We start from the raw sequence: 15142 nt of genomic DNA on the forward strand, positions 1-15142 counted from the left end.
AGCACTTACTATGTGCAAAGCACTGTTCTAAGCGCTGGGGAGGTTACAAGGTGATCAGGTTGTCCCATGAGGGGCTCACAGTCTTCATCCCCATTTTGCGGATAAGGTAGCTGAGGCCCAGAGAGATCGAGTGACTTGCACAAGGTCACACGGCTGGCAATTGGCGGAGCTGGGATTTGAACCCATGACCTCTGACTCCAAAGCCCAGGCTCTTTCCACTGATGACATCACAGACAGCAGTTAACAATTAATATGTGATGCCATGGTGGGGGGGCTGGCTCACAGTCTCAATCCCCACTTTACAGATGAGGCCACTGAGGCCCAGGGAGGTGACGTGACTTGCCCAGGATCACCCAGCAGAGAAATGGTGGAGCCGGGATTGGAACCCAGGCCCTTCAGCCTCCCAAACCCACGCTCTATCCACTACATCATGCTTTTTCTCATGTGTTCGTGTAAGCGCATGGATACGGAGGGGAATGTGTTTGTGTGTCTACACGGGCCAGCTGTCACCAGCAGTGGTGACCACACTGCACCCCACTGCAGGCCGCAGGACTGGTTTAGGTCCAGCCGTGGGCCTCCGGCTGGCTGAGCCACCACAGACACCCCGAGACACACCCACGGCGACTTTGTTCAAAACAGAACAAAACAAAAAGCAGAACTCCCAGATATCCTGATCTCTCACCCCGACCCACTCACAGTTTGCTTAGGCTGCAGCCAACAAGGCTGAGGGAGGAGGGCTGAAGTCCTTGGAGAACTCATTCACTCTCATGGCTTCAATTACCGTCTTTAGGCAGATGATTACCAAATTTGCAACTCCAGCCCTAATCTTCCTCTTTCTCTGCAGTCTTGTATTTTCTCCTACCTTCGGGACAGCTCTACTTGGATGTCCCGTCGCACAAGCCCGCAACCTTGGTGTTATCCTTGACTCCGCTCTCTCATTCACCCCACACATCCATTCTGTTACCAAAACCTGCCGGTTTCACCTTCACAACATCGCCAAGATCCGCTCTTTCCTTTCCATCCAAACCGCTGCCTTGTTGGTTCAGTCTCTCATCCTATCCTGACTGGATTACTGCATCGGTCTCCTTTCCGATCTCCCATCCTCCCGTCTCTCCCTGCTTCAGTATATTCTTCATTCTGCTGCCTGGTTTATCTTTCTACAGAAACGCTCTGGGCATGTCACTCCCCTCCTCAAAAATCTCCAGTGGTTGCCTATCAACCTTCACATGAAGCAAAAGCACCTCACTCTCGGCTTCAAAGAGCTCCATCACTTTGCCCCCTCCTACCTCACCTCCCTTCTCTCCTTCTCCAGCCCAGCCTGCACCATCCACTCCTCTGCTGCTAACCTCCTCACTGGGCCTCGTTCTCGCCTGTCCCGCCGTCGACCCCGGCCCACGTCCTACCTCTGGCCTGGAATGCCGTCCCTCCACATATTCGCCAAAGCTAGCTCTCTTCCTCCATTCAAAGCCCTACTGAGAGCTCACCTCATCCAGGGAGCCTTCCCAGACTGAGCCACCCCTTTTCCTCTCCTCCCCTTCCCCTCCCCATCAACCCCCCGCCCTACCCCATTCCCTGCCCCACCGCATTTGTGTATATTTGTACATATTTATTACTCTATTAATTTTATTAATGATGTGTATATAGCTATAATTCGATTTATTCTGATGGTATTGACACCTGTCTACTTGTTTTGTTGTCTGCCTCTCCCTTCTAGACCGTGAGCCCATTGTTGGGTAGGAACTGTCTCTATATGTAGCTGATCTGGACTTCCCAACTGCTTAGTACAATACTCTGCACCCAGTAAGTGCTCAATAAATACGATTGAATGAATGCATGAATGAATGTCCTGTTGACACTTCGAACTTAACATATCCAAAATGTAACTCCGCCTCTTCCCACCCAAATCTGGGCCACCCACTGACTTTTCCATCACGGTAGGCAACACCACAATCCTCCCTGCCTCACAAGCCTGTAACCTCAGGGTTTTCCTCTTTTTTTATGGTATTCGTTAAGCGCTTACTATGTGCCAGGCTCTGGTATAGCTACAAGCTAGTCAGGTTGGACACGGTCCATGTCCCACATGGTGCTCACAATCTTTCTGCCACATTCAGATGAGGGAACTGAGGCACAGAGAAGTTATGAGACTTGACCGAGGTCACACAGCAGACACATGGCAGAGCTGGGATTAGAATCCAGGTCCTTCTGACTCCTAGGCCTGAGCTCTAAGCAGCATGGCTCAGTAGAAAGTACCCGGGCTTTGGAGTCAGAGGTCAAGGGTTCAAATCCCTGCTCCACCAACTGTCAGCTGTGTGACTTTAGGCAAGTCACTTAACTCCTCTGTGCCTCAGTTACCTCATCTGTGAAATGGGGATTAAGATTGTGAGCCCCCCGTGGGACAACCTGATCACCTTGTAACCTCCCCAGCACTTAGAACAGTGCTTTGCACATAGTAAGCACTTAATAAATGACATCATTATAATTATTATTATCTACTAGGCATGCTGCTCCTTGATTCATCTCTCTCATTCAACCCACTTATTCCATCTGTCACCAAATCCTGTCAGTTTGACTTCTGAAGCATCACTAAATCCACCTTTCCTCTCCATCCAAACGTTTGCCATGTTTATCCAAGCACTTATCTGATTACTGCATCAACCTCCTTTGCTGATTTCCCTGCCTTCTGCTTCTCCCCATTCCAGTCCATACCTCACTCGCTGCCCACAACGTTTTTCTACACAACCATTCAGTCCATGTTTCCCCACTCCTCAAGAACCTCCAGTGGTTGACCATCCACCTCTGCATCAAACAGAAACTCCTTACCACTGTCTTCGAAGCACTCAATCGCCTTGCTCCCTCCTTCCTTACCTCACTATTCTACTACAATCCTGCCCACAAACTTCAGTCCTCTACTACCCCGCAATCTCATTCATCTCATCATTGACCTCTTGGCCTCATCCTGCCTCTGGTCTGAAATTCCTTCTCTCTTCATCTCTGACAGAAAATCACTCTCCACTTCTTCAAAGCCTTATTCAAAGCACATCTCCTCCAGGAGCACTCCCCGACTAAGTCCTCATTTCCTCTTCTCCTGACTAAGCCCTCATTTCCTCTTCTCCCGCTCCCTTGCACTTAGATTTTCTCCCTTTTCTCACCCCTCCCTCAGCCCCACAGCGCTTACGTATATAGCCATAATTTATCCATTTTTATCAACGTCTATCTTTCCCTCTAAAGTGCAAACTTGTGCAGACAAGGAACTTATCTACCAAGTCTGTTATAGTGTACTCCCCTTACCACTTGATAGTGTTCTGCACATAGTAAATGCTCAAGCAATATGATTGATTGAGTGACTGATCGATTGACAGTCTAAATTCCTGTTTGGTGGGGGAGATAAGTATCCCAAGGATTAATCTGTGCCAGGTTATCTTGTCTGCTCCTGGACTCCCACTCTACCACGGCTCCTGAAGGAGGGAACCAAGGAAGAACGACGACACTTCCTCATCTCCTCTGGCCATACACAGGTTCTCTCCCCTCAGACCTCTGCCTATCCTCACCAAACCATCTCCTCCTCCACCTTTGGGGCTGGTTCAGCATATTTCCATGTAAAATAAATGTGATTTTCTGTTGCCCATAGACCCCATTCGTCTTCCTGTCAGACACAATCAGGGAGGGCGGGTGAGGGAGGATCGGACAAAGTGGCTTCTCACTTCCAGTCGGCAGGAAAGGATAATGTTACCCGAGGAGAGAAAGAGAGAGGGGCGGAAAAAAAGCTAACTTCCTTATTTAATCAAGTCAAAACACGGATTATATGAGGTTGAAAAACAGTTACCTTGTTCCTCGCACCACTCTCTTGTTCTGTCTGGGGCTACAAAAACCCTCTGCGATTTTATCTTTTCATAAACTTTTATTGAATCTGATGTTCAGGGGGCCATGGAGTACCATCCAATTAAACTTCCCCCTTAATCCCACTCTTAACTTCCAGGGCTGAGCTGATGGGAGATTAAAAGCTAATAAAAATGACAAATGAGAGGAGATAAGCAGCAGGATAAGGGAAACCGGTCTGGCCCTGGTGGGGAAGGGAGAGGGGAAAGGGGCTTAATGGTTCAGGCCCTAATCCAAGCAACTCCGGAGGAATTTGGGTTAAGTGCATATTTGGGCAATCCCCGCTTTATGATACTGTGATCCCATCCTCTGATACCAGAGCCACCTCTGAGCCCCAGGGCTGTCTTGGGAAGATGAGCATCGGGAAATACACTAATGTTCTTTAAAAACCAGGTCTCGTGATCCGTGGGATCAGCATCCGTACTTTGCCTTCTAATCACTGAAAGCATTTTCCCATCAACGATGACCACATCTCCTTCTGGCCTCCCGGAGAAAGGGAGGGGCAGCTATTACAGATGGAAAAACTGAGGGCCAGGAGGATCTCTGCTACCCCATAGTCAGTCAGTCAGTCAATTGCACCAATTGTATTTATTGAGCACTTATTGAGTACAGCAGAGGACTGTACTAAACTCTTGGGAGAGTCAGATATAGTAATAACCAGACACATTCCCTGACCTCAATGAGCTTACAGTCTAGAAGGGTAGATAGACATTAATATAAATGAATAAATAAATAAATAAATACACACGTAAATAAATACATAAATAAATACATAAATAAAAGGACTGTGGCAAAGTGCAATCTCCCCTCCTAGACTGCAAACTCACTGTGGGTAGGGAATGTGTCTGTTGTTGTATTGTACTTTCTCAAGCTTTTTGTACAGTGCTCTGCACACAGAAAGTACTCAATAAATACAGTTGACTGACTGACTGACTATTGGCCGGCATTCCACAGGCCTGGGCTATCTCCCTCAGGTTAGGCTTCCAAAGCCTTCCTTAAGGCTTCCTGATGAATGGTCACTGGATTTTGAAAGGAGGCTGGATCAGAAGTCAGAAATAGGGCAACAGGCAGGCACTTCCTTAATCCATGCTCTGGGCCCAAGAACTTCCCAATAACTGATCATGAAGGAGGGGGTTGGAGCCGAGGCAGATTCTGGGGTGGGAGGGAGGCAGGCTGTCCTGTGCGGAGGCAGAAACATTCAGGATGTCATCCCCTTCCTCAAAAATCCCCAGTGGTTGCCTATCCACCTCCATATCAAACAAAAACTACTCACCATTGGTTTTAAAACACTCCATCACCTTGCCCCCTCCCACCTCACCTTGCTTCGCTTCTCTCCTTCTACAACTTAGCCCGCATACTTCATTCCTCTGGTGCTAACCTTCTCACTATGCCTCCATCTCGCCTATCTCACCCCTGGCACACATCCTGCCTCTGGTCTGGAATGCCCTCCCTCCTCAAATCCAACAATTACTCTCCCCTCCTTCGAAGCATTATTGAAGGCCCATCTCTTCCAAGAGGCCTTCCCAGACTAAGCCCCACTTTTCCTCATCACCTACTCCCTTCTGCATCACTCTGATTTGCTCCCTTTGCTCTTCCTCCCAGCCCCACAGCATTTATGTATATAACTGTAATTTTATTGATTTGTATTGATGTCTGTTTATTTGTACTGATGTCTGTCTACCCCTTCTAGACTGTGAGAGTGTTGTGGGCAGGGATTGTCACTGTTTATTGTTGTATTGTACTTTCCCAAGCTCTTAGAACAGTGCTCCGCACACAGTAAGTGCTTACTAGTGCCTGGCACATAATTAAGTGCTTAACAAATACCGTTATTATTATCATTATTGTTAATAAATAGAATTGAATGAATAAATGAATGAATCCAAGGGTGTTTTCACTTCTTTGGATAGACTTTGGGGTCCCTTACCTAAGTAACTAAAAACCAGGATCGAGACTAGCCACTGGCCAACACCTCTGTAATCCAGAGTGTACGTCCACCATCCATCATCCCCGGCAGTAGTCAACTCTCATGGTCAGGTACCTTAAAGCCAATGGTTAGGAGTTTCCCCTTGATGCAGAGAGGGATGGGAAACCACTGAAACAGAGGGGAGATGCGCGCAAAATGATGTTTGAGACAAATCAATCAATGGACATGATCTGGGCAGCAAAGTCAATTATGGACTGGAGCGAGGAGAGACTGGATGCAGGGAGGTCAGCAAGGAGGCAAACTAATGCATAGGTGAAGTGAACCAAAGGATAATTTGGTCATGTTATAGAATCATTCAATCTTATATATTGAGCGCCTACCATTTGCAGTAGACTGACATTAACATGAATAAATAATTTACAGATTTGTTCCTCAGGGTTGTGGGGCTGAGGGAGGGGTGAGTAAAGGGCACAAATCCAAGTGCCATGGCGAGGCAGAAGGGAGTGGGAGAAAGGGCCTAATGGGGGAAGGAAGCAGGAAGCAACAAGGCTAACAGTTATAAGGGATTGAATGGGCTCACAAGGATGAGAGAGAAACTCATCACTCTAAAATTAGTCATCCCGCCATCCCACCCCCTCACACTCACCTGGAAAGTCTGTTCCCTGCCTTCCACTCTTTTTACAAGTTAATATTCGTCTCATCACATTTAATTAACACACAGAGGCTGGAGCTGTCGCAGTATCGTGCACTGGCAGCAGGAGCCTGCACTTCCCTCGGAGTTCAATCACAGAGCTGTCTTCCACAATCAGCTTTCCTTCCTCCTGATCGGAAAGCTCCATGCCCGTAAATATCATCCAGTGTTATTGATATTTGTAATTCAAACCACCCAACGGGACACACTCAGCTGAGCAACTTTGCATCCACCCACATCTACAGTAGTGGGACATTTCTATGCGGGTGCAGTTTGCTAGATCAAATTCTAGACACTTCTCCTTTTCCAAGCATCACCTGATCAACAGCTGATCAAATTCCTCAGTGCTCTCTTTTCCCAGCACTGAAAAAATTGAGGGTCAGAGAATCAATTAATCAGTTGAATTTATGGAGTACTTGTAATGTGAAGAGCACTGTACTACACATTTGGGAGCATTCAAGAGTGTTATTAGACATGATCCCTACCAGCAGCATGGCTCAGTGGAGAGTGGGCTTTGGAGTCAGAGGTCATGGGTTCATATGCCGGCTCCACCAATTGTCAGCTGTGTGACTTTGGGCAAGTCACTTAACTTCTCTGGGCCTCAGTTCCTGAGCCCACTGTTGGGTAGGGACTGTCTCTATATGTTGCCAACTTGTACTTCCCAAGCACTTAGTACAGTGCTCTGCACACAGTAAGTGCTCAATAAATATGATTGATTGATTGATTGGAAAATGGGGATTAAGACTGTGAGTCCCCCGTGGGACAACTGGATCACTTCGTAACTTCCCCAGCGCTTAGAACAGTGCTTTGCACATAGTAAGTGCTTAATAAATGCCATCATTATCATGATTATTATTACCTCTCAGGAGTTTAGAGTCTTACAGAGGAGACAGACCCTAGAATAAACTTCAGGAAGGAGGAAGTGCTGGAGTAAAAAGAAGCCAGGTGAACAGGAAGTGCCTGAAGAAAACCTCACTCGGAGAGCTGAGTTTCTAGCACCCTGTTCTTAGATCAGATCCTTAGGCACATTTAGTACCAAGCTCTGAACATTGTAAGTGCTCAATAAATACCACTGATTGATTGATTTGGGCAAATTGTTACCGTTGCCTTTGCTACTTGCTGCTACTACTAGAGAAGCAGCGTGGCTCAGTGGAAAGAGCACGGGCTTGGGAGTCAGAAGTCATGGGTTTTAATCCTGGCTCCGCCTCTTATCAGCTATGTGACTTTGGGCAAGTCATTTAACTTCTCTATGCATCAGTTACCTCATCTGGAAAATGGGGATTAAGACTTTGAGCCCCATATGGGACAACCTGATTACCTTGTATCTCCCTCAGAGCTTAGAACAATGCTTGGCACATAGTAAGTGCTTAACAAATGCCAAATTATTGTTATTATTACTGATAATGATGATGATGATGAAGTTGGTGATGATATTGGTGGTAGTAGGAGAAAGGGCATTTAGGACCAAGCCCCAGGGGTTAGAGGAGGTGGGAGTACACTTTTCTTATGATCAATTGATCGATCAATGGTATTCCTTGAGCACTTTTTTTTAATGGCATTTATTAAGTGCTTACCATGTGCAAGGCACTGTTCTAAGCACTGGGGAGGTTACAAAGTGATCAGGTTGTCCCACGGGGAGGCTCACAGTCTTAATCCCCATTTTACAGATGACATAACTGAGGCACAGAGAAGTTAAGTGACTTACCCAAAGTCACACAGCTGATAATTGGCGGAGCCAGGATTTGAACCCATGACCTCGGACTCCAAAGCACGTGCTCTTTCCACTGAGCCAGAGCACTTACTGTGTGCAGAGCACTGTGTTAAGATCTTGGGAGACTAAAATCCTTGATAGTTAGCCTGGAGCTTGGCCCTTACCATGGCTATCACCAAACAGCTGCCAGAGCCCTCCTGTTTCCATGACCCCTCTGAATTCCCAGTGATCCATCCCTCCTAATTTAAGACACACTGGTGGTTGGGTGGACCTTCCGATCAGGGCCAGCTTCAAAAGGTAAGCAAGGTAAGTAGCCTCCTGACTGACCCAAGCTGGCACTTGGAACATTCAAGATGGCGCATGCACCATATGGTTGCCACTCACGAGCTCCCCGCCGGGAGTCCTCCATCCCCTTGCCACGAGCACAGCGATCAGTTTTCATTTACTCTTTACATGGATCCTCCACTTACCGCCTCAGAAATAAAGGATTCCCTTTTAAAATTCTGACATTTTGGTTTTGTTTCTCTTTAAGTGCTGGGAAGCTTTCTCCCTCCCTGCACCACTCTCACCTCCTACTTCCCTGGGGCCGAGCAGGTGGAATAGACTGTGAGCCCACTGTTGGGTAGGGATCGTCTCTATATGTTGCCAGCTTGTACTTCCCAAGTGCTTAGTACAGTGCTCTGCACACAGTAAGCGCTCAATAAATACGATTGAATGAATGAATGACCATTGGGTGGTCTACGTGAGGGTCCAGGAAAGGCAGTCAGACAGCCCAGGGTAGATTCTCCCCACCTAGGGAAGGCAGGAGTCTGGGCTCTCCCCACCTGGAAGTTCTGGAAGCACACAGCAGAACTTCGGGAACCAAAAACCCCAGGTACCCGGCTTCCCCCATCAGGGATGATGATGATCATGATGATGATGATGATGGTGTTTGTTAAGTGCTTACAATGTGTCAAGTGCTATTCTAAGCACTGGGGTAGATACAACTTAATCAGGTTGGACACAGGCCCTGTCCCACATGGGGCTCGCAGTCTTAATCCCCATTTAACAGAGGAGGTAACTGAGACACAAAGAAGTGACTTGTCCAAGGTCACACAGCAGACAAGTTGAGGAGCCGGAATTAGAACCCAGGTCCTTCTGATTCCCAGGCCCATGCTTTATCTCTTAGGCCATGCTGCTTCTCATGGGAAGGAAGGAGGGAAAAGTTAGAACCTACCCCAGGGAGCCCAGCCCAGAGTCCAGAGCCCATGTCCCACAGACTCTGATCTTGGGGCACAGCTGGGACGGTTGGGGAAAGGTAGTCTGGGGAGGGGCTGGTGCACAGTGGGAATGGAGGGAAGAAGTGGAGAGAGGTAAGCTGCAGGATTTGGGGAGATGGGCAGAGGAGAGTGGTGAGGGAGGAGAGAACAGGGCAGACCCACGAGTGACAGGGCTACAGGTGGGAATCGCTGCTTCCAGAAGAAACTGGCATTTTCTGATATGAGCAGTGCTTGCTCTGTGGCCTGAACAGGAGCGGAACCCCCCTAGGGCTGGGGGGGCTGATCAGGGCTGGAAACCAACTCCACGCAGTCAGATGGTGTGATAGATAACGTCACATGGAGTATCAGGAGGTGAAATCACGCTGCACTCTCCATGAATCGCACATGCCGTGTCACATGTGTCATGTGGGGGTGGTACACTGAACTCACTCTTCAGGGTGCCCGGCCGGGTGAAGCCAACCCTGTGTTCATGACACCAGCTCTTAATTATTTGGGACTTCATTGTCTCTCATAGTGTCTCTTTTGTATCTTGTGTCTGCTCTTCCTTCCTTCTGCTGCCCATCTTTTACGCATTCCACCTCATCAGCAAACATGTCCCCCGAGAATGGAAGGAGAAAGGAAAAGAGGAGAAATGGGGGCAATTTCACGACTTGGAAAAATAGACTGGGTGGGGGAGAAAATCGAAACCAATTGCTAAAAGGAGGCATTTGAATGATCCACGGCTTTCACTTACGCATGCTCCGGGAGTCCCTGGTTCCCGTGGATAATTGGGTGTCTGCCAAATGTTCAGAAGGTGGTGCGAACTTTGGTCTGTTCTTCATGTGTCTGTCGGCCAAGTGCACTCATTTAATCCCATCACGCATTCGCCTGCCTCTGCTCCTCTCTTCCAGTCTGTGGGCAACCTTCCCTGCTTGCCCTCCCACCCTCCCACTGTCCTGCCTGCCTGCCTGCTGCCCTGACAGCCCACCTGTCTGCCCACTCTCCTACTGCCCTGCCCACCCACCCTCCCACCACCCTGCATGACGGCCCTGCCTGCCCACACTCCTTCCACCTTGCCCACCCCCCCACTGTCCTGAACGCTCCCACTTTACCACCTGCCTGTCTTCCTGCCCTCCCAGTACCCCACCTGCCCGTCCACCTGCCATTCCACTGCCCTGTCTGCCTGCTTGCCCACCTCCCACCGCCTATATTACCTGTCTGCCCACCCTCCTATCACCCTACCTGCCCTGCATCCCACTCTGCCCACTATCCCAGCCCCACTCCCCTTCAACTCCTTACTTGCCACTTCCAAGAGGTCTTCCAAGACACACTTGTCTGCTGTGTGACCTTGGACAAGTCACTTCACTTCTCTGTGTCTCGAATGCCCAGGTAGCACCCTGAAAAAGCGATCAGCCATAAGGGGGCTACCCCTTTCTCCCCTCTTCTGTGACCCCTTTACCCTATTTCACATGCTATGTTCCCTCGGTGGGCACAATACTCCCATCCTCTCCCTACTTCCCATACCCACCATCGACCAGCCTGGACCTTGAAATTCAACAAGTGGCAATGTCTGATTTAGAAAATAAGCCCACTAGGCAGGGAAAGGTCTATTTCTGCTTTAAATCTTCTCTAACACATCGCTGCGGCTCAAGCCAATATTTATTGTAATGAGCAATAATAATTTTTCCATCCCTCTCCCATAATTCTCTCTCACTATCTGGAGAGCTGACAGTGGAAGCCGTCCCAAAAGGACTAGGCAGGAGCTTGGCTGTGAGAACCACTGCGAAACAGGGAAGGCTGCCGGGACCTTGCTGCCCAGGCTCAGGCAGGGTGGAGGAGAGAGGCCCATCACAAGAGAAGCCTGCTGAGATGTCTTGCTCGCCCCTGACATTTGTGGGCCTCGGCCAGGCCGGCTAGAACAGGAGCCAAGACCAAAGGGAAAGAAAAAGGAGTTGAGGAGCAACTTCACCCAGAGAGTACACATTAGATAAAGATGGAACATGTTCACAATTAAGCCTAATTGTGTAAGCCCTGCCATGTCTTAGAGAGAGTGGGAAGCCAAGGTCTCAGATTCCTTCCAGAGCTACGTGGTCTGCATATCCCAGCCTGAAGGTCACCCTAATTAACGACAGTGAGGTATCACGACTCTCAGTGTCTAGCTGCTCCAGCAGCAGCACATTCCACTCACTGCCTTGGAGTATTAGGCTGATTTTTTTAAAAATTATCTTCCAGAATTTTACGTTTCTTTCACAGAGAGAATTAACGGAATAGGTTTGGGGATTCAGGTGACATCACACTGGTGACTCATCTCAACGGCATATTCATTTTCCACAATCCTTTCAAGGTGCCCTTGAGGTGTCAAACAGTCCTATGGGAGTGGCCAGGAAGTGGGTGAGGGTGTTTGTAGACATGTGGACTGGCTCTGAGAAGGTCAGTCACCCTGAATTCTGGGAAAAGAGGAAAGAAGGGGCTGGGGTCACGGGCCTTAAGTTAATCTCTATCTAGGATGGTTGGAGAATGTGGAGGTCATTAGTGGATATCTCTCCTCACTGGGAGAGTACTGAGCTGAAAGCCACTTTAGCCGAGATCAGTGACTCAAGAGACAGTCTTGAGTCTGATTTCATTTCTCTCACGCCCCGAAAATGACCGTTCTGGGATGCTGTTTTCCTGCTACGTTTTATACGCTTGCTTCTCTGCCAGATGGACAGATTCTGAGAAAGATTAACTAGCAACAGATGCCTGGGGAAGCCCACCATTGGAGTATTACACTCTATACAAGTCATGGACTAAATGTATCCAAAACAGAACTCCTCAAATTCCCACTCAAACTCCATTCTACCCCATAAGACTTTTCAATCACTGTAGGCAACACCACCATCCTCTCTGTCTCACGAACCCATAATCTGACACTCTCCTCAAATCATTTCTCTCATTCAATCCACATATCCAGCACTTAGAACAGTGCTTTGCACATAGTAAGCACTTAATAAATGTCATCATTATTATATTTAGTCTGTCACTAAATCCCGTCAATTCTTCCTCCACAAGATCTCTAGAATCTGCTCTTTCCTCTACTTCCAAACTGCTACCATCCTGATCCAAGCACTCACAGTAATAGTAATTAATAATTATGGTACTTGCTAAATGCTTACCACGTTCCAAGCACTGTTCTCAGCACTGCGGTAGATACAAGTTAGTCAGGTTGGACACAGTCCCTGTCCCACATGGGGCTCACACTCTTAATCCCCATTTTACAGATGAGGTAACTGAGGCCCAGAGAAGTTAAGTGACATGCCCAAGGTCACACAGCAGATATGTGGCAGAGCTGGGATTAGAACCCAGGTCCTTCTGACTCTCAGGCCCGTGCTTTCTCTACTAAGCCACCCTCAATCAATCAGTGGTATTTATTGAGCACTTACTATGTGCAGAGCACTGTACTAAGTGCTTGGGAGAGTACAATACAACAGAATTAACAGTCACATTCCCTATCCATAGCAAGCTTACCGTCTAGGTCTTCTACTGATCTGAGTTCCTCTAGAACTCTCTCCCCTAAACCTATTTTTTATTTAGTGTGGCCCATTGTGGGCAGGGATTGTCTCTCTTTGCTGCTGAATTATACTTTCCAAGCGTTTAGTACAGTGTTCTGCACACAGTAAGTGCTCAATAAGTACAATTGAATGAATTTATTAAGCATTTTTGTGCCAAGCACTTTGCTGCTCACTAGGCAACTATTATCATTATAGTGTTTGTTGAACATTTACTATGTGTCAAGGAACAGTTCTAAGTGCTGGGGTAGATGCAAATTAATCAGGTTGGACACAGTCCTATCCCACCTTGATTACTGCTTCAGTCTCCTCACTGGCCTCCCTGCCTCCTGCTTCTCCCCATCTCCAGTCCTTACTTTCATTCATTCATTCATTCAATCGTATTTATTGAGCGCTTACTGTGTGCAGAGCACTGTACTGAGTGCTTGGGAAGTCCAAGTTGGCAACATAGAGAGACGGTCCCTACCCAACAGCAGGCTCACAGTCTAGAAGGGGGAGACAGACAACAAAACAAAACATACTAACAAAATAAAACAAGTAGAATAAATATGTACAAGTAAAATAAATAGAATAATAAATACTGCCCACAGTAATAAATAATACTTTACTCTGCTGCCCAGATAATTTTTCTAACAAACAGTTCAGTCCATGTCTCCCTTCTCCTCAAGAACCTCCAGTGGTTGCTCATCCATCCCTGACATCAAACAGAAACTCATCACCATCGGCTTTAAGGCATTCAATCAGCTTCCCCGTCACTGATCTCCTATTATATAACACAGCCCTCACGTTTCACTCTCTAACTCCAACCTACTGAGTGTACCTTGATCGTGTCGATCTCGTTGCTGGCCCTTCTGTCTTGGAACTCCCTCCCTGATTCATATCTGAAAGGACACCACTCTCCCCACCTTCTAAACCCTCCTAAAATCATATCTCCTCCAAGGGACCACCCCTGACTAATCCCTCACTTCCCTGTCTAAACTCTCCCTTCTTCATCACCTATGCACTTGGGCCTTTAGCCCTTAAGCATTTTGATCCCCACCCTACCTCCAGTCTCACAGTACTTACGTACACATCCTTTGTACACTGCTGTTTCCCTTTTGTGTAATGTATTTTAAGTGCTTAGTACAGTGCTCTGCACAGAGTAAGCGCTCAATAAATACGATTGAATGAATGGCTCTGCCTCAAAACGGTAAGTTTCTTGTGGGTAGGGATCATGTCAACCTACTCTACTGTATTTTACTCTCAAGTTCTTAGTACAATGCTCTGCCCACAGTAATTGCTCAATAATCATGGATTAATCGATTGGTGCAAGCCACCTCATAATAATAATAATAATAATAATAATAATAATAATAATAATAATAATAATAATAATGTCATTTATTAAGTGCTTACTATGTGCAAAGCACTGTACTAAGCACTGGGGAGGTAACAAGGTGATCAGGTTGTCCCACAGGTCATGGGTTCAAATCCCGGCTCCGCCACTTGTCAACTGTGTGACTTTGGGCAAGTCACTTAACTTCTCTGGGCCTCAGTTACCTCATCTGTAAAATGGGGATTAAGACTGTGAGCCCCCCGTGGGACAACCTTATCACGTCGTAACCTCCCCAGCACTTAGAACAGTGCTTTGCAAATAGTAAGCACTTAATAAATGCCATCATTATCATTATTATTAGATAGACAAGATCGAGGTATAGCAAGTAGGATGGCTTTAGAGGAGCTAAGTGTGAGGGCTGGCTTGTAGTAGAAAATCAGGGAAGTAAGGTAGGAGGGGCCAAGGTGATTGAGTGTTTTATAGCCAAGTGTAAGGAGTCACTGTCTGATGCAGATTTAGATGGGCAATCACCGAGGAGTGAAGAAACAGGGACTGAATATTTATTCAGAAAACTGATCCGGGTAGCAGAGTGAAGTACAGACTGGAGTGGGGAGAGACAAGAGGCAGAGAGGTCAGCAAGGAAGCTGATGCATTAATCAAGGAGGAATAGGATAAGTGCTTGGGTTAACATTGTAGCAGTTTGGATGGAGAAGAAAGGGTACATTTTAGTGATGTTGTGGAGGTCGAACTGACAAGATTTAGTGTCGAATTGAATATGTGGGTTGAATGAGAGTCATGAGATGAGGATAACGTCAAGGTTACGTGTCTGTGAGACAGGTAGG

The sequence above is a fragment of the Tachyglossus aculeatus genome, chromosome 5 (genome assembly GCF_015852505.1).
Source record: "Tachyglossus aculeatus isolate mTacAcu1 chromosome 5, mTacAcu1.pri, whole genome shotgun sequence".
In the NCBI taxonomy this organism is placed as follows: domain Eukaryota; kingdom Metazoa; phylum Chordata; class Mammalia; order Monotremata; family Tachyglossidae; genus Tachyglossus; species Tachyglossus aculeatus.